The 23,389-nt window shown below is 44.5% G+C and overlaps 1 protein-coding gene across 1 annotated transcript in view; it reads right to left on the bottom strand.

Annotated features, from left to right (window-relative positions):
- Nucleotides 1–7,720: 7,720 nt before the first annotated feature.
- Nucleotides 7,721–23,389, bottom strand: part of ZBTB34 (zinc finger and BTB domain containing 34) — a 71,892-nt gene continuing 56,223 nt past the window's right edge. Inside the window, exons 2-3 of the transcript XR_012236046.1 lie at nucleotides 8,428–8,555; nucleotides 7,721–8,340 (exon numbers count right to left, since the gene is read on the bottom strand). The gene's annotated coding sequence lies outside the window, so the exon portion shown is untranslated. The remainder of the gene's footprint in view (nucleotides 8,341–8,427; nucleotides 8,556–23,389) is intronic.

Raw genomic sequence — 23,389 nt, 5'->3', positions numbered from 1 at the left:
TTGGGACCTGACACTTAAAGTCTCATTTCTAATCGCTATTACATCAGCGAAGAGAGTCTCAGAAATGCAAGCCTTGCTAGTCAAAGAGCCGTACCTGATGATCTACCCGGACAGGCTAACCCTAAAGCCTTCGGATCGATTTATCCCAAAAGTCTCCTCTTCATTTCACTTTAACCAGGAGATTGACCTCCCGGCCCTTGTCACGGATCAGGGCGCTCCTCATCCACTGGATGTCAGGGGTAATGTTTTGCAGTACCTCTCAATAACCAAGCAGTTCAGAAAATCTGAAAACCTTCTAATCATCCCACACGGGTTTAGAAAAGGCCAAGTGGCATCTGCCCGTACCATCGCCTCATGGCTGGTGAAAATTATCAATAAGCCCTACTCCTTGAGCACCTTGCAAATTCCAGAAGGCTTAAGAGCACATTCTACCAGGGCAATGGCTACTTCATGAGCAGCTTACTGCAGAGTCCCAGCGGAAACCATTTGTAGAGCGGCCACCTGGTCCTCCAGAAACACCTTCATATCCCATTATAAAGTGGATGCTGCACGCTTATCAGCAGTAGAATTCGGGAAGGCCGTTATACAGGCCAACTCTTCTATTTCTTGTCAATAAACTTACTTTGCATTCCCACCCAGTCTGGCGAGTTACTCCCCAACGTGTATTCTGCCATGATGCGACAGAAAAATGGAAATTTGTATACTCACCTTTCCGTAATTTTCCTTTCCTGTCGCATCTTCATGGCAGCATACAATCGCCCACCCTTCTGAGGTGACTTATATATACAGAGAATACTGGGGCGGGTGCCTACTAATTAATTTATAGCTATGTGGTCCTATCAGGTTGTGGAGGCGGAGTCACAACCCAACGTGTATGCTGCCATGAAGATGCGACAGGAAAGGAAAATTACGGAAAGGTGAGTATACAATTTTCCGTTTTTTTCCATAACCAAGGTATTTCCCATGTGTGCTATCCAGGATGCCACTGAGGGCGAGGAGACCGATTTCCAGCCAATCAAAATAATTTTGAGTGCCTGGAACAGTGCACTGGAGAGTGCTATTCTAGTCACCTCCTCTGGGACAACTTCCTCCAGGACCTCTAGTATGCAATGAATTGGATCTAAGGGGACAGTAGTCTGGAACACTTGATTAAGCATCCCAAGCACCTCGCTCCAATACCTATGGAGTTTTGGGCATCTCCAGAGTAAGTGAATGAGATCACCTTGGTTTCCCTCGCATCTGCTACATAGAGAATCCGACCGCCTACCCATTTTATATAATCTAAGTGGGGTGTAGTGTACTCTAAGTATTAAATATAATTGAGAGATCTTTTGAGCCACGTTGAGAGAGCATATATTGATTGATTGCATGACTTCCTCCCATTGGTCTCCTGTAAGTGGACCTACATCGTTCTCCCATAGGGCTGGTGCCCTAGTTGGGTGACCTTTAAATAAAGCATCAATAGCATCTGGTAGCAATGTGAGATAATCCCTTTAGTTTCCGCGCTGGTCTGCAATAAATGAAAGATGGGGGTGCTCGACATAGTCCATTGGGTAGCGCTTCCCTGTGCACCCACCGCATGTCGGAGCTGGAGATAAGGGCAGTACATAGTAGGAGGTAGATTAAACCTGGCTTGTAATTCAGGGAATGACAGTAACTTGCTGTTCTGGAATATATGCCATAATAGAGTCACACCAAAGGGGCGCCATCTAGGTCCCTGTTTAAGTTTTGATAGTTCGAAATAAGAGAAATTCCCCCTTATCAGACTATACTCCGTGAATCCAGTCACCTCTTGTAATTGTCTACCCAAATTTTCTGGATTAAAGTGAAGGTGGGTGTCAGTTTGTTAGACTTGTGAAACATCTGAGCCTCCAGGCCCATAGGAATAGTCTCCACTCCAGACCCAATCAGCTGCAGCCGCACCGACGAGCCAGCTGGATCCTGAGCCATGGAACCAATCAGGTGCTGCATTTGGGCCATGATATAGTACAGCCAAGGGTTGGGCACTGCCAGTCCTCCACAGTCTTTAGGGTTCTGCAGCTGTTCTAATTTAATTCTGGGGGGGCCTGTGTTCCGCAATAGACGTCTAAAGAGGGTGTTGACCACCCTAAAGATTTTTAGATGAATCACAACTGGTGAGTTGTGTAGGAAGTATAGTAGCTGTGGCACCAGTCTCATTTTTATTAAATGTGCCTTACCCGCCAGCGAGAGTTTAAGATTGTTCCAAGTGTTAATTTTGTCTCTAAATGTAGACAGTAAGGGGTGTATATTTAAGTGGCAATATTCCGCAAGTTTAGGTGATATTTGTATTCCCAGGTATTTGAATGAGGTCACCACTGGGATTGGGCAGGAATCTGGTAGATGCACTGTTTGTTCCCCATCTAACACCATCAGGGCTGACTTAGACCAGTTGATCGTCAGGCCAGAAAAGTGCCCGAATCCTGAAATAATGGAGATCACCTCAGCCAACGAGGTGGTGGTGTCCCCCAGGAAAAGCATCATTTCGTCGGCATATAACATAATCTTCTCATGAAGGTCACCAAATTTAAATCCTGTAATCCCTTGACTTGCCCTCACCACCGCCGCTAGCGGCTCAATAGCGATGGCAAAGAGCAGGGGGGACAGGGGACAGCCCTGTCTTGTGCCCCTGCCCAAAGCGAATGCATGAGACATCCTGACGGACATCCGGATAGTCGCCTGCGGGGAGGCATATAACAGATTAACCCAGGCAATGAATCGGTCTCCAAACCCAAACCTGGACAGCACCGCCCATAGGTATCGCCAGCTAACACTGTCAAATGCCTTATTGGCGTCTAGGGACAGCAAAGCCCTGTTTCCCCCATTGTCTGCCTGCAGCTGCATGTTTAAAAACAGGCGCCTAAGATTAGTGGCCGTGGATTTTTGCGGCATAAAGCCTGCCTGGTCAGGGTGTATGACAGAAGCTATGATCCAGTTGACCCGTAGCGCCAAGACCTTAGCCAGGATTTTAACATCACTCTGAAGAAGAGATATAGGCCTATAGGAACCTGGGTCAACCGGATCCTTCCCGGGTTTCAACAACAGAATTATATTAGCTCTAGTCATTGAAGGCGGCAGACGTCCCTCCTCAAGGGAGGCATTAAGTACTTCTAGTAAATGAGGCATTATCTGTTCACCATATTGAGTAAGGACCTCCATGGGGATGCCATCCTCCCCCGGGCGCTTTACACGTGGGAAAGGAGCATGCCGCACTTTGTAGCTCCTCCAGGGTCAGAGGGGCCTCCAGCTGCTGCCTGGCCTCTTCCGACAGAGAGGGCAACTCAATCCCTGACAGATAGGTTTCAAGATCAGTATCCAAGTAGCAATCCCTCTCCCCGTAGAGGTCTTTGTAGAAGGATGCCAGCTCAGATATAATGTGTTCTGGGTCATTAACCACCCTGCCACTGGCAGCACGGATCGCTCCAACTGCCGGGGATTGTTGTTGTGACCTAGCTATTTTTGCCAGTAGGAGTCCCGTTTTCTCCCCTTCCTCATAAAATCCCAACTTGGTAAAAAACCGCTTGTGTTCTGCAGCGGGGGATCTCAAGCGGTCCAGAGAATCCTGGGCCGATATCCATGCCTCCCTTGCAGAATCTGTAGGATCCATGACATAAAACAATTCCTGCTGACGCACCTGGTCCCCCACCTGCTCCAGTAGAGCTGAGAAGTTTCTTTTAACTGTAGCTATCTCTGCAATAAACACCCCCCTGAGATAGGCCTTGAAAGTCTCCCATTTTTGGATTTTATCCATACAGTGACTGTGTGATTGAAAGAATCGATCAATTTGGGTTGCTATGCGCTCAGTGGAGGAGAAAAATTTGAGCCAGAATGCATTAAGTTTCCAAGGTGCCTTGGGTAACAAGGTGGGGGGTTGGGTATTCAACCAGAGAACCACCGGCGAGTGAACAGATACTCCACGGGGAAAATACTCCACCCTGGAAGTGTCAACTATATTGGGCGTGCCTATACTAAGGTCAATACGTGACAGTGATCCATGGGTCTTGGAAAAACATGAAAACTGTTTCGTGCCTGGGTTACAAATTCGCCATATGTCTGTCCAGCCCACCTCCGCCAGTAAGCAGCTCAACGCAGTACCCCTGCTACCCCTAGGGAGAGAAACCAGGGGATGTCTATCCAATTTAGGGTCTAGATAGCAATTGAAATCCCCCATAATCAGCACTGGGACACCAGGCTTACCTGCCAGGTACGTCAGCAACAACTGTAACACATCCCGTGAAAACAGGGGTGGGATATATATAAAAGCTATCAGCAGTGTTAAAGTATATAATTTACAGTAAATAAAGACAAATCTACCAGAAGCATCCACCATCGAATCAAGTTCCTGGTATACCAATGCTTTGTGTATCAATACACTCACCCCACGGGAATACGCGGAGTGAGTGGAGTGATATGACTTGCCAACCCAGGCGTATTGCAAACACCCCACATTGTCTCTGAGGAGATGAGTCTCCTGAAGGCCAATGATGGCAGGGTGGAATTTGCGCAAACATGAGGAGATCATGGTCCTCTTCAGGGGGTCATTCACTCCCCGGACATTCCACAAAACAATAGGTGTGGACAACATTGCAAATAGTTAGAAATATATTGAGAAAGGAACCCTTTGTAAGCCAACCAACTCTAATGACCCGTACACACGATCGGACATTGATCGGACATTCCAACAACAAAATCCATGGATTTTTTCCGACAGATGTTGGCTCAAACTTGTTTTGCGTACACACGGTCGCACAAAGTTGTCGGAATTTCCGATCGCCAAGAACGCGGTGACGTACACCACGTACGACGAGACTAGAAAAGGCCAGTTCAGAACCAAGCGCTGCACCCTTTGGGCTCCTTTTGCTAATCTCGTGTTAGTAAAAGTTTGGTGAGAGACGATTCGCGCTTTTTCAGACTCGTGGTTTTCAGATCGTTTTCTGCTGTTCAGTTTGTGCTTGTGGGTTTGTATCTGCTCTTCAGTGCGTGCAGCAAGTGATGCGTGACTCTTGTCATTCTGTTCTTGTTCGTTCGTTACTGTTTTTCAGGTCGCTCTTCACAGGCCGTGCTGTTCTTCAGTGCGTTCTGTTACTTCGTTCTGAGCAGCCGACCGTTTTCTAGCCATGTTGCGTATACGTACTCCTCGTAGAGTTCGTGCTGTGCGGGGGCTTGGTGTTGGGGTCCTGACCTTGACACAAGTCCAGTCCATGAACAGGGTGGGGAGGAGTTCATGGACCAAGAATTGGTTGCTTCAGCGTGACCAGTTCTGTCATATGCCTTTGCTCCCTGAGATTCGTGAGAATAATCCTGATGATTTCAGGAACTTTCTCTGGATGACGGACCCCGTATTTCACCGTTTGTTGGCTTTGCTGACCCCCTATATCAGCAGGCAGGATACCTGCATGAGGCAAGCCATCACTCCAGAGCAGAGGCTCGTCGCCACCCTGCGGTACTTGGCGACGGGGAGAAGCCTGCAGGACCTCAAGTTCTCAACAGGCATCTCCCCCCAGGCTGTGGGTATCATTATCCCAGAGACCTGTTCTGCCATCATCCAGGTCCTGCAGAAGGAGTATATTAAGGTAAGATTTTTATCCTTTAATATCACATTTTATTGTATATGTTTGATAACATATTGTATTTCTTTCCTCATTCCCTAATTACCATGATTGCAATATGCTGTGAATGTCCCCTTTGTCCTCATGCATGCTTGATATTTTTGTAATTATTTTTGTTGTCCTTCATACATATTTGCCTTCACTTACCTCCCCAGCATGCTCTCCTGGCCCTACATTCACCTCATGTAGTCACTTAACAATGTATTTTATCAGCTCCATAGTAGTGCTTTACCCCAAACACCCCTAAAATGTTTTGAAATGTGATGTGTGCTTTAAATTCAGGCAGAGTGCCAGAGGCTTTTTTTGGGGGGTCCCCAAATCATTTGGAACCCTCCCTTCCCCCAACTGCTAAGTCAGCTGATACCAATTCTCTATCTATCCTCAATCATCTATCTGCTGACTTTGCCAAACCCATACACACTATACCCATCTCTTTTGTTGTCAGATGTATGGATGAATTCCCCAAAGCATGTAGTGCAAGGGCCTGCCTGTATACTTTCAAATGGAACTGTTTAAAGTTTTTGTATCCTATTATTATCTTGATAGGTAATAGCAGAATGTCCAAATGTGCTCAAATGTGTACAGTGTGTATTTATATCTTTGTATTATGACACTTCTTACCTGTCCAGTGGGCTGCCAATAGTGTAACTAAGGAGGGGCTGTTCAAAGTAATACCCATTATTTAGGCATTCATCTCTCAATGAAGTGGAGAGGGTTACCTGTCCAAGAGTTCCCCCCCCCCCTATAATGTTAGAAATGGCCCATGAGAGGGGGGGGGGAATATGATCGGTGTACCTTATACTTTGGTCTTTAAAAATTCCCATAAATAAATGTTATCTTGATGTTGGCCAAGAATGTTTGTGTCTAATCTGCTTTCCATGTTTATGTGCAAAAAGACTAATATTTTTTTTGTTTTACTCCACAGTTTCCTTCCACGCCACAGGAATGGCAGACTGTGGCCTCCCACTTTGCCCAGCGGTGGGACTTTCCTAACTGCGGAGGGGCAATTGATGGGAAACACGTCCACATCATCCCACCACCCAACTCGGGGTCGTACTATTATAATTATAAGGGGTTCAATAGTATTGTGATGTTGGCGGTGGTGTCGGCTACTTATGATTTTCTGTATGTGGACACGGGGAAGAATGGCCAGATGTCCGATGGTGGAGTTATCGCCCAGACGGAGTTCTACAGGCATCTCCAGAATGGCAGCTTGGACTTGCCACCTCCAGAAGACAATGTGGAAGGACTCCCATTCGTCTTCGTTGTGGATGAAGCTTTTGCGCTGGGGGACCATCTTATGCGGCGATTCCCGATGAGGACCCTCACCCCGGACCAGAGGGTTTTTAATTACCGGCTGGTCAGAGCCAGAATAGTGGTGGAGAACACGTTTGGAATCATGGCCAGCCGGTTCCGCCTATTTCTTACACCCATACATATGGCGGAGTACAAACTGAATCACATTATCCTGGCGTGCTGTGTTCTACACAACTTTTTACGGCAACATTCTGCCAACTATGCTGGCTCAGTTGGGCCTGAGGCCAGAATTCAAAATGAACCAACCCTGACGGCGCTTGAAAGTGGCCGTCCTGGCTTGCCCCCCCTGAGTGCCCGTGATGTCCGGCTACGATACCTTGAATTCTTTGCGGGTAGGGGCTATCAATATGCCCGACAATGTGTAAAACCTTTTTCAAATAAAAAAAAAAAAAAAAAATGAGCAAATCTTTGGTGACATTTCCTGCTTGTGTTTGTTTTAGCTGACCCTGACAGAAATGTGGTGAGTCCTGAAAATGGCGTGATTGTGTAACCTTACAAAGCACTGTTGGGTGTTATTTACTAAAGGCAAAGACACTTTGCACTACAAGTGCACTTGAAACTGCACTTGTAGTGCAAAGTGGATTTGCCCTTAGGAAATAACACCCATTGTCACAGAAAGCAGCAATTAGAGCACCCCAAAAGTGTTGTAGCGTTGAAACAATAATCCACACATTCTTGATTAACAATCTAATTTAATACCTGCACAATCACATGTGCATTTAGAAAAGGTTTTTTAAAACAAACCAACATGTTTGTTGTATAACAATTTTTGGGGTCACATTAGAAAAAGTAGAAATGTCCATTTAGGATAAAACAGGCATGTTTAAAACCAAGAAAGACACAAATCTTGAACTTACAAAGTTCACATTTGGTAGAAATTGAAGGCAATATCAGACATGAGTATTTAGAAACTGTGTTTGATATTGCGTTCAGATGGGGTGAATCACCCCCGGAAAAGCCAAATTTTGAAGATGCACACAAATAGCCGAATGTCAACATGTGCTAGCTGTCATCATGGGGGATCAAGGGACGTGTTTTGGGGGAGCAAGCCCTTCCTCTCAGCTACTTTATTGAGGAAGGGGTTGCACCCCCAAAACGCGTCCATTGATCTCCCGTGATGGCAGATAGCACATGTTGACACACTGTGTGCCTCAAAATTTCAAAATTTGGCTTTTCTCCAATTTGACAAAAAAATTGTAGCACACCATAAAACAAAGGGGTTTGGAAGGGTTTTAAACTCTACCCAAAACTTCAATGATGTTCTTATTTTTTTGAAGAACATTATTGATGTTTTTCTTGATGTTTTCCAAGTCCCTATTACACCCCATGATCTCCCCAATCAGGATCTGTGCACTTTCCGAGGTGAAAGGATCTGGATCCACAACATCACGATCACCTAAAAAGATAGAAACCAAAAAAAAACAAGTATTATAAATATGCCGGCATCCACCTCTTACCTGAGCCTGTGGTCACAGACACTCACCTGTTGTGGTGCCAATTTCCACCACGTCTTCCTCCTCCTGCTCTGCTTGTCTTGGTTGGATTTCCCCTTCTTCCAGAGGTGGGGGGTCTCTGGTCTCCTTAAGGGGTGTCCTCCGAGTCTTTTCTCCCCTATGTAAAAAAAAAAAAAATGGTATACTTAGCACACAGATATTTGAGGGAAGAACTATAAATATGAAACATTGCTTGGAAGTGGGGTACAATTGTCTGTTTTGGCAGAGTTCCAAGATTTAGAATTTTTAGTGTCCTTTGTTAAGCTTCAATACTTTACCTGTTTTGTGCAAGCTTCACAGATGGAGACACCCCTATAGTATACACTGGAGCACCTGTGTGGGCCCCCTAATAAAAAGGGTGTTCTTGTGTCCCACACTAGTGCTCCAATGTCCAGATATCTAAACAGCTGCTGAGTGTCCTCTCCTTACGCAGAATCTAGTTTGTACTTCATTTTATTAACAAACCCATCTACACAACCAAATTATTTTCAGACAAGTAGGCCCTAAAAAATGTGGGCAAATGCATATGGCCAAAACAATGGTGTTTTCTAGGCCGAAAGAAAAATGTTTGATACGAATGAATAATGTGCCCATGAACATGAAAGTTGACATTTTAAACTGGATAACAGTTAAGAAAAGCACATGTCATCTGCTGCTTTCCGGATCTCTGGGACTTCTGGACCAGACTGCACTCCCTTAGATATGGACTCCTCAGCCCACCAATTTTGCAGGAAAAGATTTGATGTGTGCCCTGGGGGTCCAAGGCTTCGCCAATCTCTGATGTTTCTCCAGCGTTGCCTCCCTCTTTGTTTGGTTCTGAGCCCTTAATAAAGGATTTTTTGTTTCAATTATACTCGCCTATGTGTGTTTTCCTTAAAAAAGGACTGTTTGTTTGTGAGGATTCAGGTACATTTCAAAAATACAATGTGAAATTAACAAAGGACACCAACACCAAGCAACCTTCTTGAGATTAAATAATACAAGATAATAATGGTGTTGTGGTAACTTGAGACACAAAACACACACAAAAATATTATGGAGTAAAACTAAAAATAAAATAAAACAAAGATCAGCCTTGAAAAAAATACAAACCCCCAAAAAATAAAAAAAAAAACAGCCTTGAAAAACAAAAACAAATGAAACAACAAAAAATACATTTTGTCAGATGTGACAAATCTAAATATATTAAGGGAATCACGATAAATAATAAAGAAAGAAGTTTTTGAGAAGTCTGTGTGAATATGAGCAGCAAAACTACTTCATTCTTCTCACATTATAAAGAAGAAGAGAGTGCGCTGTATTAAACCATTTTTTACATTGCAGCGTGACGAAGGTGCTGTACCCATTGCAAACGCTAATTTTACCAGACCGAGCTGTTCCGTCTCGGAATTTCTTCTGAGCATGCGTGGCACTTTGTGCGTCGGAACTGGCCACACACGGTCGGAATTGACGCAATCAGATTTTTTATAGCCTGCTCTCAAACTTTGTGTGTTGGAAAATCCGATGGAAAATGTCCGATGGAGCCCACACACGGTCGGAATGTCCGACAACACGCTCCGATCGCACATTTTCCGTCGGAAAATCTGACCGTGTGTACGGGGCATAAAAGAACAGATTGACTTGGACTGTACAACAGCTCAGGTGTAATGAATCATTTTGCATCAAAAAGTATTTGCCCTGCATGGGGGCTGCGCATTGGAAACACAGTGTTCGTAAAAAATGAAAAGTCTTGCGCAACTGCGCGGCAAAACAGGTGAAAACAAAACAAACTGAAAGAAATGAAGGCCTTGGGTCTATCCATGATTAAACGCACATAACCAGAACCGTACAGGGGCTGTAGGGTATGCGATCCGTTCTGTCCTTTTATGCCAACTGGGCATTGAAACAGTAGCCATATAACCAAGGCCTTCACATAACTCACAAGCACCTTACACGGTAACATCGCCCGTGTGGGCCATTGCTAGTGGTGAAGATAGTAAACAATGAGAAAAAATAATAAAGATAAATAAAAGATATTTTTTGGGCGTTAGTCACTCGCTGTGCGATTAACATGTAAAGTTCCTCTTCAGAATGGTGAACAAAAAGAAAAAAGGGAACTTAGTGCCCCATACTTTCCATTATGTCAACTGCCATACAAGGTCTATCCTGCTCCATTTTCTCGGTCTTGGCAACGGAGATCCTGCTCATTGCAATCAAGCCAGGCCGCTGCTTCTTGTGCATTTTCAAAGAATTGGTGTTGTCCTCCGGCCGTCACCCTAAGCTTTGCTGGAAACATCATTGCATATGTTAATTGCAGCTTTTGTAGCCTTTTCTTGACATCAGCAAATTTTGATCGCCGGCATTGCACTTCCGCGGAGAAGTCCGGATAAAATGAGATTTTGGCTCCATTATGTGTGACATTGCCCTTTTCTCTAGCCAGACGTAGCACCACCTCCCTATCCTTATAATTCAGGAGTCTGGCCAGTATCAATCGTGGAGGGTTGCCAGGCGGAAGGGGTCGCGGGTGCACCCTGTGTGCCCTTTCTACAGTGTAGATGGGGGAAAAAGCTTCTTTGCCAAAAACTTCTTGCAACCATCCTTCAATAAATGTTGTAGGATCTTGGCCTTCCACCTTTTCAGGGAGCCCCACTATACGCACATCGTTGCGTCTCAGACGGTTCTCGATGTCGTCTGTTTTACTGAGAGCTTGGAAGGCGTTTTGAGCGGCCATTCTGACATCCCTGTGAAGGGGGGGCAACTGGTCCTCCACATCGCTCACCCTTCCCTCCACAGCCGTGGTTCTCTCCCTGATCTTTTGAAGATCTTGACGCATGAGAGATACTGTTTCCCTCAGACCTCCAAATTTCTCCTTTAAATCTTCCACAGAGGCAGTGCACTTATGCACAGCGTGCAGGATCTCACTCAGAGAGGGTTGAACACTATCATCAGAAGGGGAATCAAATGGGTCAGACAGGAGATCATGCTGCATGTCTAATGGCACTGTATCATCCAGCATGCTTGTGTCTTCCCTGCTCTCCAGCTCAGAGGAGCATAAGGGCTAATGGTGAGACATGCAGGGGGGAGTCAGAGCGCCCAGCCAGCTTTTGAGTGTAATACAGCATGTCCCTGGGTTGCTCTTTAGATTTCAGAGGCTTGTGTGACTTACCCCCTGCTCACCGTTTTTCTCCAGGCCGCGCTCTGGTTTAGGAGGATGAGACTGTCTGGCGCCATCTTGGCCAGCTTGGGGCTCCAAGGCCGTGGCCTCTGCTCAATTCCCCCCTCGATTCCCCCGGGTCATCATCCACACGGATCCAACGGCCAGCAGTACTGGACACTTCCAGGAGGTAACAGGCATCTGTGTTAGGCAAAAACAGGCAAAATCTATTGCAAGGAAAGGATGAAATGCAGGATCATCAGCGGGAGCTCTGTGCAGCAGGTCCGCTCACATGCCTCATCAGGCCACGCCCCCCAACTGGGTCCTTGAACACAGAATCATCCTGTACAGGGGCTGCAAGCATCTTGTTAACCAATTTCAACCTAAGCCAATTCTGGCATTTCTGTCCTATATGTAAAAAATCATCATTTTTGTTGCTAGAAAATGACTCGGAACCCCAAAACATGATTGTGTGTATATATACACAGACATATACACACACTGTATATACAGTGGGGATGGAAAGTTTTTTTTTTTCCATTCAAGAACAGTCACAGAGTTGTTGTGAAGCCACTCCTTTGTTATTTTAGCTGTGTGCTTAGGGTCATTGTCTTGTTGGAAGGTAAACCTTCGGCCCAGTCTGAGGTCCTGAGCACTCTGGAGAAGGTATTCGTCCAGGATATCCCTGTACTTGGCTGCATTCATCTTTCCCTCGATTGCAACCAGTCATCCTGTCCCTGCAGCTGAAAAACACCCCCACAGCATGATGCTGCCACCACCATGCTTCACTGTTTGAACTGTATTGGACAGGTGATAAGCAGTGCTTAGTTTTCTCCACACATATCACTTAGAATTAAGTTCTAAGTTCTTAAAAAGTTCTATCTTGGTCTCATCAGACCAAAGAATCTTATTTCTTACCATCTTGGAGTCCTTCAGGTGTTTTTTTTAGCAAACTCCATGCGGGCTTTCATGTGTCTTGCACTGAGGAGAGGCTTCCGTCGGGCAACTCTGCCATAAAGCCCCGACTGGTGGAGGGCTGCAGTGATGGTTGACTTTCTACAACTTTCTCCCGTCTCCCAACTGCATCTCTGGAGCTCAGCCACAGTGATCTTTGGGTTCTTCTTTACCTCTCTCACCAAGGCTCTTCTCCCCCAATAGCTCAGTTTGGCCAAACGGACAGCTCTAGGAAGGGTTCTGGTCGTCCCAAACATCTTCCATTTAAGGATTATGGAGGCCACTGTGCTCTTAGGAACCTTAAGTACAGCAGAAATTTTTTGGTAACCTTGGCCAGATCTGTGCCTTGCCACGATTCTGTCTCTGAGCTCTTCAGGCAGTTCCTTTGACCTCATGATTCTCATTTGCTCTGACATGCACTGTGAGCTGTAAGGTCTTATATAGACAGGTGTGTGGCTTTCCTAATCAAGTCCAATCATTATAATCAAACACAACTGGACTCAAATGAAGGTGTAGAACCATCTCAAGGATGATCGGAAGAAATGAACAGCACCTGAGTTAAATATATGAGTGTCACAGCAAAGGGTCTGAATACGTAGGACCATGTGATATTTCAGTTTTTCTTTTTTAATAAATCTGCAAAAATGTCAACAATTCTGTGTTTTTCTGTCAATATGGGGTGCTGTGTGTACATTAATGAGGAAAAAATGAACTTAAATGATTTTAGCAAATGGCTGCAATATAACAAAGAGTGAAAAAATTAAGGAGGTCTGAATACTTTCCGTCCCCACTATATATACTGAAGCACCTTTGATTTTATTACAGCACTCTGTCTTTTTGGGTATGAGTCTATTAGCATGGCATATCTTGACTTGACAATATTTGCCGACTCTTCTTTGCAAAAACACTCCAAATCTGTCATATTGCGAGGGCATCTCCTGTGCGCAGCCCTCTTCAGATCACCCCACAGATTTTCAATGGGATTCAGGCCTGGGCCATTCCAAAACTTTAATCGTCTTCTGGTGAAGCCATTCGTTTTTTTTTATTTGGATGTATGCTTTGGGTCGTTATGCTGAAACATGAAGTTCCTCTTCATGTTCAGCTTTTTAGCAGAAGCCTGAAGGTTTTGTGCCAATATTGACTGGTATTTGGAACTATACATAATTCCCTCTACCTTGACTAAGGCCCCTGTTCCAGCTGAAGAAAAACAGCTTCAAAGCATGATGCTGCCGCCACAATGCTTCATGGTGGGTATGGTGTTATTTTGGTGATGTGCAGTGTTTTTGCGCCAAACATATCTTTTAGCATTATGGCCAAAAAAGTTCAACCTTGGTTTCATCAGACCATAACACATTTTCCCACATGCTTTTCGGTGACTTTAGATGTGTTTTTGCAACATTTAGCCAGGTTGGATGTTGTTCTTTGTAAGAAAAGAATTCCGTATTGCCAATCTACCCCATAGCCCAGACATATGAAGAATACAAGAGATTGTTGTCAGATGTACCACAAAGCCAGTACTTGCCAGATATTCCTGCAGCTCCTTTAATGTTGCTGTAGGCCTCTTGGCAGCCTCCCTGACCAGTTTATTTCTCTTCTTTTCATCAATTTTGGGGGGACATTCAGTTCTTCATGATGTCACTGTTGTGCCATTTTTTCTCCACTTGATGATGACTGTCTGTTCCATGGTATATCTAAAGCCTTGGAATTTTTTTGTACCCTTCTCCTGACTGATTACTTTTAACAATGAGATCCCTCTGGTTTTTTTGGAAGTTCTCTGTGGACCATTGCATTTGCTGTAGGATGCGACTAAGAAAATCTCAGGAAAGACCTACTAGAACAGCTGAACTTTATTTGGGGTTAATCAGAGAAACTTTAAATGATGGCAGGTGTGTACCGACTCCTATTTAACATGAGTTTAAATGTGATTTCTTAATTCTGAACACAGCTACATCCCCAGTTATAAGAGGGTGTGCACACTTATCCAACTGTCAGGGCTGGGCTCAGCCCTTCCTTCTCTAAGCTGGCCGCTCAGCTGTCCGCTAATTGCCAGCTTCTATCTCTCCACAGTGACTCACCTGTTGGTGATATCCTGCTTGTCAGTCCTGCCTACTTAAGCTGTCCAGTCCAGATGATCTCTGCCTTCGCCTTGGTCACATTTCTAGAGAGTCCTGTGTTCCTGTCAAAGACTTGCTTGGCTGACATTCCTTCTGGCTCCAGATCCTGCTTGCTGTTCTACTACGCTCATCTCTGGCTTCCTGATGTTTTGGCTTGTCTGACTATCGGTTTCAGTTCCTGAACTCTGGCTATGTTTTGACTAAAATTTCTCTGTTTACCCTTTTTAAATTATTATTAAACAAGTGTGATTTAACTGTACTTCTGTCTCAGTCTGATTCATGGTTTCTTATCGCAACCACATCATTTTAGTTTTTTATTTTTACTTCCCCCTCCTAAATGATTTCAGTTTGTTTTTCAATTGAGTTGTACAGTTTATATGTCACATAAAAGGTGGAAAAAGTTCAGAAACTATTTATCTTTGTCTTTTCAACACAGAAACCTGACATTTTAACAGAGGTGTGTAGCAGAGACCCTAGGGAATAAAATGCCGGTCGGTGCCATTTTTTACGTCACACAGTATTTGCGCAGTTATTTTTCAAATGCAATTTAAGAAAAAAAAAAAAAAATACACCTTAATGAACTTTAAGAAACCACAATAGACAACCAAATTTTTAGGTAAAATATAAAGGATGATGTTACGCCGAGTAAATAGATACCAAACATGCAACGCTTTAAAATTGAGCACACACGAGGAATGGCGCCAAACTACAGTACTTAAAAATCCCCATAGGCGATGTTTTACATTTTTTTACAGGTTACCAGTTTCCAGTGACTGTGGAAACTTCACACTGGACATCATGCAACTTCTGTGCCTTTCCACTCTTCCTCCAGACTCTGGGTCCTTGATTTCCAAATGAAATGCAACATTTTCCACAGTCCATGATAATTTGGGCAGCCATGTCATCTGCTGGTGTTGGTCCACTGTATTTTATCAAGTCCAAATCCAGCGCAGCCCTGTACCAGGAAATTCTGCTGACCAGCTTTATGGAGATGCCAATTTCATTTTCCAGCAGGACTTGGCATCTGCCCGCACTGCCAAAAGTACCAATACCTGTTTAATGATCATAGTATCATTGTGCTTGATTGGCCAGCAAAATTGCCTGACCTAAACCCCATAGAGAATCTGTGGGGTTATGTCAAGGGGAAGATGAGAGACACCAGACCCAACAATGCAGACGAGCTATGGATGAATTTTCTTTTTTGCACTTATAGCACTTTATTCTCATCAGTGTATGAGCACTACATGATTTTGATTTTAATACGTTTGAGTATATTTACAGCGCAACACATTTTTTTGGTTGCTATGGTAAACCGGCAGTGCCGCCGCTGGATCCATTCTTCGGCTCCCCAAACGCACGGGAGAGCTAGAAGTGGCAGGGGGCGTCCCCTCACACCGCCTGTAAAAAGCAAGCAAGAGGCTAAACAGCTGTCAAGATGGCTTTTACACTGTAGGAATTCGCTGGCTGAAAAAAAAAACAGTATATGGATGATGCCTGCAGCTGCAGGAATCATCCAGATATCTCCAATCAAAGTAAATGACATCATATGATGTCCACCTGGAGGAAGTGGTTAAGACAAGAGATAGCAGGATCCACTGCAGGGATTTTTTTTTTGCATGTAACTGCCCTCAATAGGGTGTTACAAACAGCTTTTTACGGTGACACCAGTCATATAGGATGGGCTCTAACAGCAAAAGGATTAGAAAGATCTAAGGCGGCTAGTTGTACTGCGGCAGAATGGCACGGCTGGGTGAAACAACTTTATGTAACGTCGCTTCGCCCTGTGGCCCCTAGGGGCACGCGCCCCCTGCGCAAATGCGAGTGCCCGGCAGTTGGGATCACCACCGGGCTCCCACGATCGCTCGGGACACACGGAGAACCAGGATCTGTGTGTGTGTAAACACACAGTCTCCGGTTCTCTGAGGGGATAAGTGACAGATCATCTGTTCATACAGAGTATGAACAGCGATCTATCTCTTCCCCTACACAGTCCACTCCCCCCTTCAGTTAGAACACACACTAGGGAACACAATTAATCCCTTGATCACCCCCTAGTGTTAACCTCTTCCCTGCCAGTGACATTTTTACAGTCATCAATGCATTTTTATAGCACTGATCGCTGTAAAAATGCCAATGGTCCCAAAAATGTGTCAAAATTGTCCGACGTGTCCGCCACAATGTCGCAGTCCCGATAAGAAATCGGAGATCGCCGCCATTACTAGTAAAAAAAAAATAATAAAAATGCCATAAAACTACCCCCTATTTTGTAGACGCTATAACTTTTGCGCAAACCAATCAATATACGCTTATTGCGATTTTTTTTACCAAAAATATGTAGAAGAATACATATTGGGCTAAAAGGAGGGAAAAAAAATTGTTTTTTTTATATATTTTTGGGGGTATTTATTATAGCAAAAAATAAAAAATATTGCATTATTTCAAAATTGTCGTTTTTTTTTTGTTTACAGCGCAAAAAATAAAAACCGCAGAGGTGATCAAATACCATCAAAAGAAAGCTCTATTAGTGAGAAAAAAAGGACGTCAATTTTGTTTGGGTGCAACGTCGCATGACGCTCAATTTTCAGTTAAAGTGACGCAGTGCCGAATCGTAAAAAGTGCTCTGGTCAGGAAGGGGGTAAAATCTTCCAGGGCTGAAGCAGTTAATGCTAATTAGGAACACACAGCATCAATAATGGCTTAAGTTTGATTGAAATTTCAGCTGAATGCGACACACCTAGATCTGATTTTTTTTTTAGGAGAATGGGGAGCTTCTTTATGTAACTCCTCAGACAGACCCATTATCTAAGACCTCTAAAAGGACTGAAACTTTGCCTATGATATCAGATGTTGGGTCAGAAAACTCATAATATATATATATATATAGATATATATATATATCTATATATATATATAAATAAAATACACACACGAGGAAGGCTGTGCAGGGAGAGTGAAGTGCCCAAAAGAAGGCATTGAATCAGACTAGGGTAAACAGAAAGTGCTAGGGTCCCGTGGAGAGGCAGCAGGGAATCTTGATAGGAGAATCAGCCTAAAGAGAAAAAAACAAAACAAAAACTCCATAGGAAAGAATGAAATTTATAGCAAAGGTTAGGTTTTTTTTTTGTTTTTTTTATACAACAAACATGGTATACTGCTGTGCTTTGTGCAATGGTTTTGCACAGAGTGGCCCCTATCCTCCTCTTCTACGGTCCCCGCCGGCACTCTAGGTTCCTCTTCTCTTGGGTGTGCTGCCATAGGTCGCACACATGCAGGCTCAATTCTGAGCCAGGCTGTGTGTGTCTATTGCTAAACAAAGTGTGGCTTGGTCCCACCCCCCCTCTCTCCTCACAGGATTTGATTAACAGCAGCGGGAGCCAATGGCTCCCACTGCCGTTTGTCAGTCCATATGAGGAGAGAGAGAGAAGCAGATCAAAAAATCTCTGAAAAAAGACTCTGCTAAAGTATGGGGGGGGGGGGGGGGTTAGAACATGAAAGGCATTACCTTACTGCAGAGAATGTATTACGGTAAAAAAAAAAAAAAAAAAAAAAGTTGGCCTTTACAATTATTTAACCACTTGCCGCCCGCCATATAGCAGAATGACAGCGGCAAAGTGGTTTCAATATCCTGACTGGGCGTCATATGACCCGGGGGCGCGCATCGCAGCGATCGTTGTTGCAGGGTGTCAGTCTGATACCCCACAACACCGATCTAGGTAAAGAGTCTCTGATGGAGACTCTTTACCACGTGATCAGCCATGTCCAATCACGGCTGATCACGATGTAAATAGGAAGAGCCGGTGATCGGCTTTTCCTCACTCGCGTCTGACAGACGCGAGTAGAGGAGAGCCGATCGGCTGCTCTCCTGACAGGGGGGGTCTGTGCTGATTGTTTATCAGCGCAGCCCCCCGTCGGATCCTACCCAGGACCACCAGGGAAGCCGCCCAGGACCACCAGGGAAATCAGCAACACTGGACCACCAGATATGCCCCCTAGACCCCCAGGAAGATACTAATCAGTGCAAAGGCAGCTGCCAATCAATGCCCAGGCAGCTGCCAATCAGTGCCCACTCCAATGCCTACCACTGCCAGTGCCACCAGGGATGCCTATCAGTGCCGCGTATCAGTGCCCATCAGTGCCACGTATCAGTGCCCATCATGCCACATATCAGTGCCCATCAGTGCTGCCTATCAGTGCCCATCAGTGCCGCCTATCAGTGCCCATCAGTGCCGCCTATCAGTGCCCATCAGTGCCACCCATAAGAACCCATCTTTGCAGCCTTTCAGTGCCCATCAGTGTCGCCTATCAGTGCCCACCAGTGCCACCCATGAGTGCCCATCAGTGCCGCCTATCAATGCCCATTAGTGCTGCATATCAGTGCCACCCATCAGTGCCGCCTACCAGTGCCCATCAGTGCCGCATATCAGTGCCCATCGTCAGTGCCCGCTCATTGGTGCCACCTCATCGCTGCGGCCTTATCAGTGCCTGTCAGTGCCATCTTATCAGTGCCCATCAGTGAAAGAGAACTTATTTACAAAATTTTTAAACAGAAACAAAAGCAAAACATATTTTTTTCAAATTTTTTTATTTGTTTCGCAAAAAATAAAAACCGCAGAAGTGATCAAATACCACCAAAAGAAAGCTCTATTTATGGGAACAAAATGATAAAAATTTAGTTTGGGTACAGTGTAGCATGACCGTGCAATTGTTATTCAAACTGCGACAGCACTGAAAGCTGAAAATTGGTCTGGGCAGGAAGGTGTCTAAGTGCCCTGTATTGAAGTGGTTAAGCATCTCTGAGTAGAGAAATCTCTCATAGAGGTCCCCAACTAGGAATGATGCTTTGTTGGACCTGGTAATCTCAAACCATGCAGAGCTTATTACCAATATTCATATAAAAGAACCTCTGGATAGCTGTGACCATAACATGATTTCATTTAATGTTAGCTGTAAACAACAAACATGTATTGGAAAGTTAAAAACTATATGTAAACACAATGCAAAATATATTACCATGGGAAAATGGGAAATACGTTTAAACCACTAAATATAAAACCTATGTGGCTCACAACCAAAGTTTAAAAAGCTATAAATAAGAAAGGAGCTTTTAAAAATAAAAAAGAACACTATCATTGTTTAAATGTTACAAAGAATTTAACAGAATATGTAAAAAGGAAATCAAGGCAGTAAAAATTCAAAATGGACTACAGATTGCAAAAGATTGTAGACAAACTCCCCCCCCCCAAAAAAAAAAAAAAAAAATCTTCAAATATATTAGTGTAGAGTGGGTGACTGGGGACAAAAAGAAGGCACATTTACATTTATTAAATACTTTCTTCAGCTCTGTGCATATAAAAGGAGCATGAGGGAGTTCATGTCCATAACGGGGATGGTATTGACACAGCCCCAAATGAACCGCAATGGCTCAAAATGTATATGGTCCAGAAATATTTAGACAGAATAAAGGTGAATTAAGCACCTGGACCAGATGGCATACACACACGGATTCCAAGGCTCCGTTCACATCTCCGCTTTTCAAATCGTGGGCGGAATCGCGGTCCTGGTGTGTTGCACGTCGATTTCAATAGCACCCCAAATGCGACGCAATTTTCCAGCGATTAGTCGGGCGACAATCACAGTACGCCCAAAAGAAATACAGAAGCTTCTCTTGGGCGATGGGCATCCTGCGATTCTATTGGCACGTTTTTACCACGATTGTCACCCCCATACGCCCAGATGTGAATGGAGCCTAAAATAATTGAGCTTTGTCATTTTAAAGCCAATGTTTCTAATTTTTAGGGACTCTTTAATGACCGGAATAGTACCACTGGATTGGTGTAGGGCCAAAGTGGTGCCTATAATTGAAAATGGATCAAAGTGAAAGATACTGAAATGTTAATAAAAGACCATATAGATGAGTTCTTGTTTTAAAAAAGTATTTTAACCAACAGACAGCATGGGTTCACGAAAGACAGGAGTTGCCAGACAAACCGGATTTCTTTTTATTAGGAGGTAAGTAAAACTCTGGACAGAGGGGTGGCGGTGGACATAGTATACTTAGATTTTGCAAAAAAGTTGGACACCGTTCCCCACACACGGCTAATGTGTAAGGTAAAGTCTACAGGCTTGGAAAGGTCAGTTTGTAAATGGATAGAAAACTGGCTAAAAGACCGAATTCAGAGATTAGTGCTAATGATTCTTACGCTGAATGGTCTAGGGCAGTGGTCTCCAAACTGTGGCCCTTTGGTTGATTTTATGCCCTTGGGGCATTATTGCCCCCACTGTTAGCAACAGTGGGGCATAGTTCCTGCCACTGATGCCAACAATGGGGCCTTCCACTTAAACCAGTGATCTGGACTGTTCCTCCTGACACCAATCATAGGCAGGGCATGATTTCTCCCACTGCCACCAATGATGGGGTGTTTTCTGCCACTGACACCAGGCATTTTTCTATAACCACTAGCCAAAATCTGACCCACCTAAAGTTTGAAAGACAGTAAACTGGCCCTTTGTTTAGAAAGTTTGGAGGCCCCTGGTTAAGGGTTATCAGTGGTGTACCCCAAGGTTCAGTGTTGGCACCCTTACTTTTTAACTTTATAATTGACATAGGGTCTGGGATTTAAAGTACCATTTCAGTCTTTGCTGATACCAAGATATGCAGTGGAACAACATCCTTACAAGAGGTCTCCAACTTGCAAGCCGACCTCAATGCGCTGTTTAATTGGGCAACTATGTGGCAAACGAGGTTTAGGCTGGGTTCTCATTTATTCTGGATAAGGCTCGCACAGCAGGGGTCTGCCACATCCCTGTTTAGTTTCAGGGATGAAACAGGCCAGAATTTTTGTCTGAATTCAGACCTGAAACGGCACCAAAGACACACAGAACCCCTGTGGTATCCGCTCTGCAACCTCCCCGGAAATAAGTGAACCAGCTCCATAGAGCCAGTCACAGTCTCCTGTCATGCAAATTGGATGTGGGGAAACCCTTGTCCAATTCGCATAAGTGTGAACCCAGCCTTAATGTTGATAAATGTAAAGTTATGCACTTCAGGGCTAAGAATGTGCATGCATCATACATACTAGGGGGGAGTATAACGGGGGGATCATTAGTGGAGAAGGATCTGGGGGTTCTGGTAGGTTTCTTCAAAGTAAGAGCTGTGAAAATGCGGAATAAACTCCCTCAAGAGCTGGTTCTGTCCAGCTCAGTAGATTTTTTTTTTTTTAAAGCAAAGACCTGGATTCTTTCCTAAATGTACATAATATAACTGGATACTATCAGTTATAGGTAAAGTTTATCCAGGGAATATCTGATTGCCTCTTGGGGGAATCAGGATTTTTTTTTTCCCTGTGGGAGCAAATAGGATCATGCTTTGCTTGGGTTTTTTGCCTTCCTCTGTATCAACTGTGGGTATAGGATTGTCATTTTTCTTCCCTTTTATTTGTTGAACTAGATGGACTTGTGTCTTTTTTCAGCCAGACTATGTAAAAAGATCCATCACCTAAGGACATAAAAAAGGCTAGCTGAGAATGGGAGGGGTCATGCAGGGAGCCATCCCTACATATTTCTTTTTTGCCAGTGTCCAATCATCTGAATGTAACTACATACAAGCCATGATTAAAGACTAAAGAGTCCTTTGCTGTACCACTAGGAAAATGCATATTCTTGTCAATGTATATTACAGTGGTTGAGGGATACACTCTTTTTTCCAATGGTGTTCTAGTGAGCATATCAAAACAGTCCAATGGTCCCTGTGGTATTTTCCCATAGACATAGTTAGAGGACTATAAAGCAATAACTTGCAGAAGCATTGGAACGTATACGTTTGTTCCAGTGTTTTCTGGAATTTCCTCTGCGACCTCTGCAGACCTCTGCAGGTCTTCAAAATTTTGTAGATTTCTGAATGTTGTTCAACCAAATTTTCACCTTTGAGGAACTTCCCTGTTCACATGATTAAAGGAAATCACCTCTTACAATGCTAGTTGCCTGTCACACTAATTTAAAAGTGGCAGTAAAGACTTTTTTTATTTATTTAATTTATATCTACAGGTAAGCCTATAATGAGGCTTACCTGTAGGTACAGTAAATATCTCCTAAACATACACCACCGATGGTACTGTGCGCATGCCGTCCATAGAGAGCCGTACCGCGGTCATGACTCCCACTCCCAAGTGTGGGAGTGATGACATCGTAGCTCGGCAGAGGCGGCTCTCTAATTAGGCAAATAAGGCGGTGGCCTAAGGCCCCGCGCTCCCAGGGGCCTCGCGGCCGCCTTATTTGCCTGATGTGCGTGTGGAAGAATGGGAGGGGATGTCCCCAGCCAGTGTCCCCAAGGTGGTAGGGTGAGCGGGCCGGGATGGTAAAGCGTCACAGTCTTTAGTATACAGCGCTGCTGCAGACGAATTGTAGAGGAGGCGGAGCCGCCGCCCACTGCTGAACCCACCAGGAGGTAGGGGCGGACTGGGCAGGGGGGCCTCGTAAAAATGGTGCTTGCTCTGCACTGCTGCTAAATCTGCAACAGAGTGGTGCGAGTATGCTATGGGTCCATCCAACTGACACATTAACTTCCCTGTCAGGCGGAGTGATCTCCGCCCGACAGGAGCTTCCTAGTCCCGCCTGGCGTGATGTTATTCACAGGCCGGGAGGCGGGATGAAAAGGCAGAGGAGAGTGCTGCGAGGAGCCAGTGAAGCCCCATGCAACAGTGCAAGTAAGTTTGCAGATGGTATTTGTAATATGCAGCATGGAGGGGGTTAATG

Source organism: Aquarana catesbeiana, linkage group LG09, assembly GCF_042186555.1.
Source record: "Aquarana catesbeiana isolate 2022-GZ linkage group LG09, ASM4218655v1, whole genome shotgun sequence".
Lineage (NCBI taxonomy): Eukaryota > Metazoa > Chordata > Amphibia > Anura > Ranidae > Aquarana > Aquarana catesbeiana.
The sequence above is the reverse complement of the archived record's forward strand: the minus strand, read 5'-3'. Positions and strand labels throughout refer to the sequence as shown.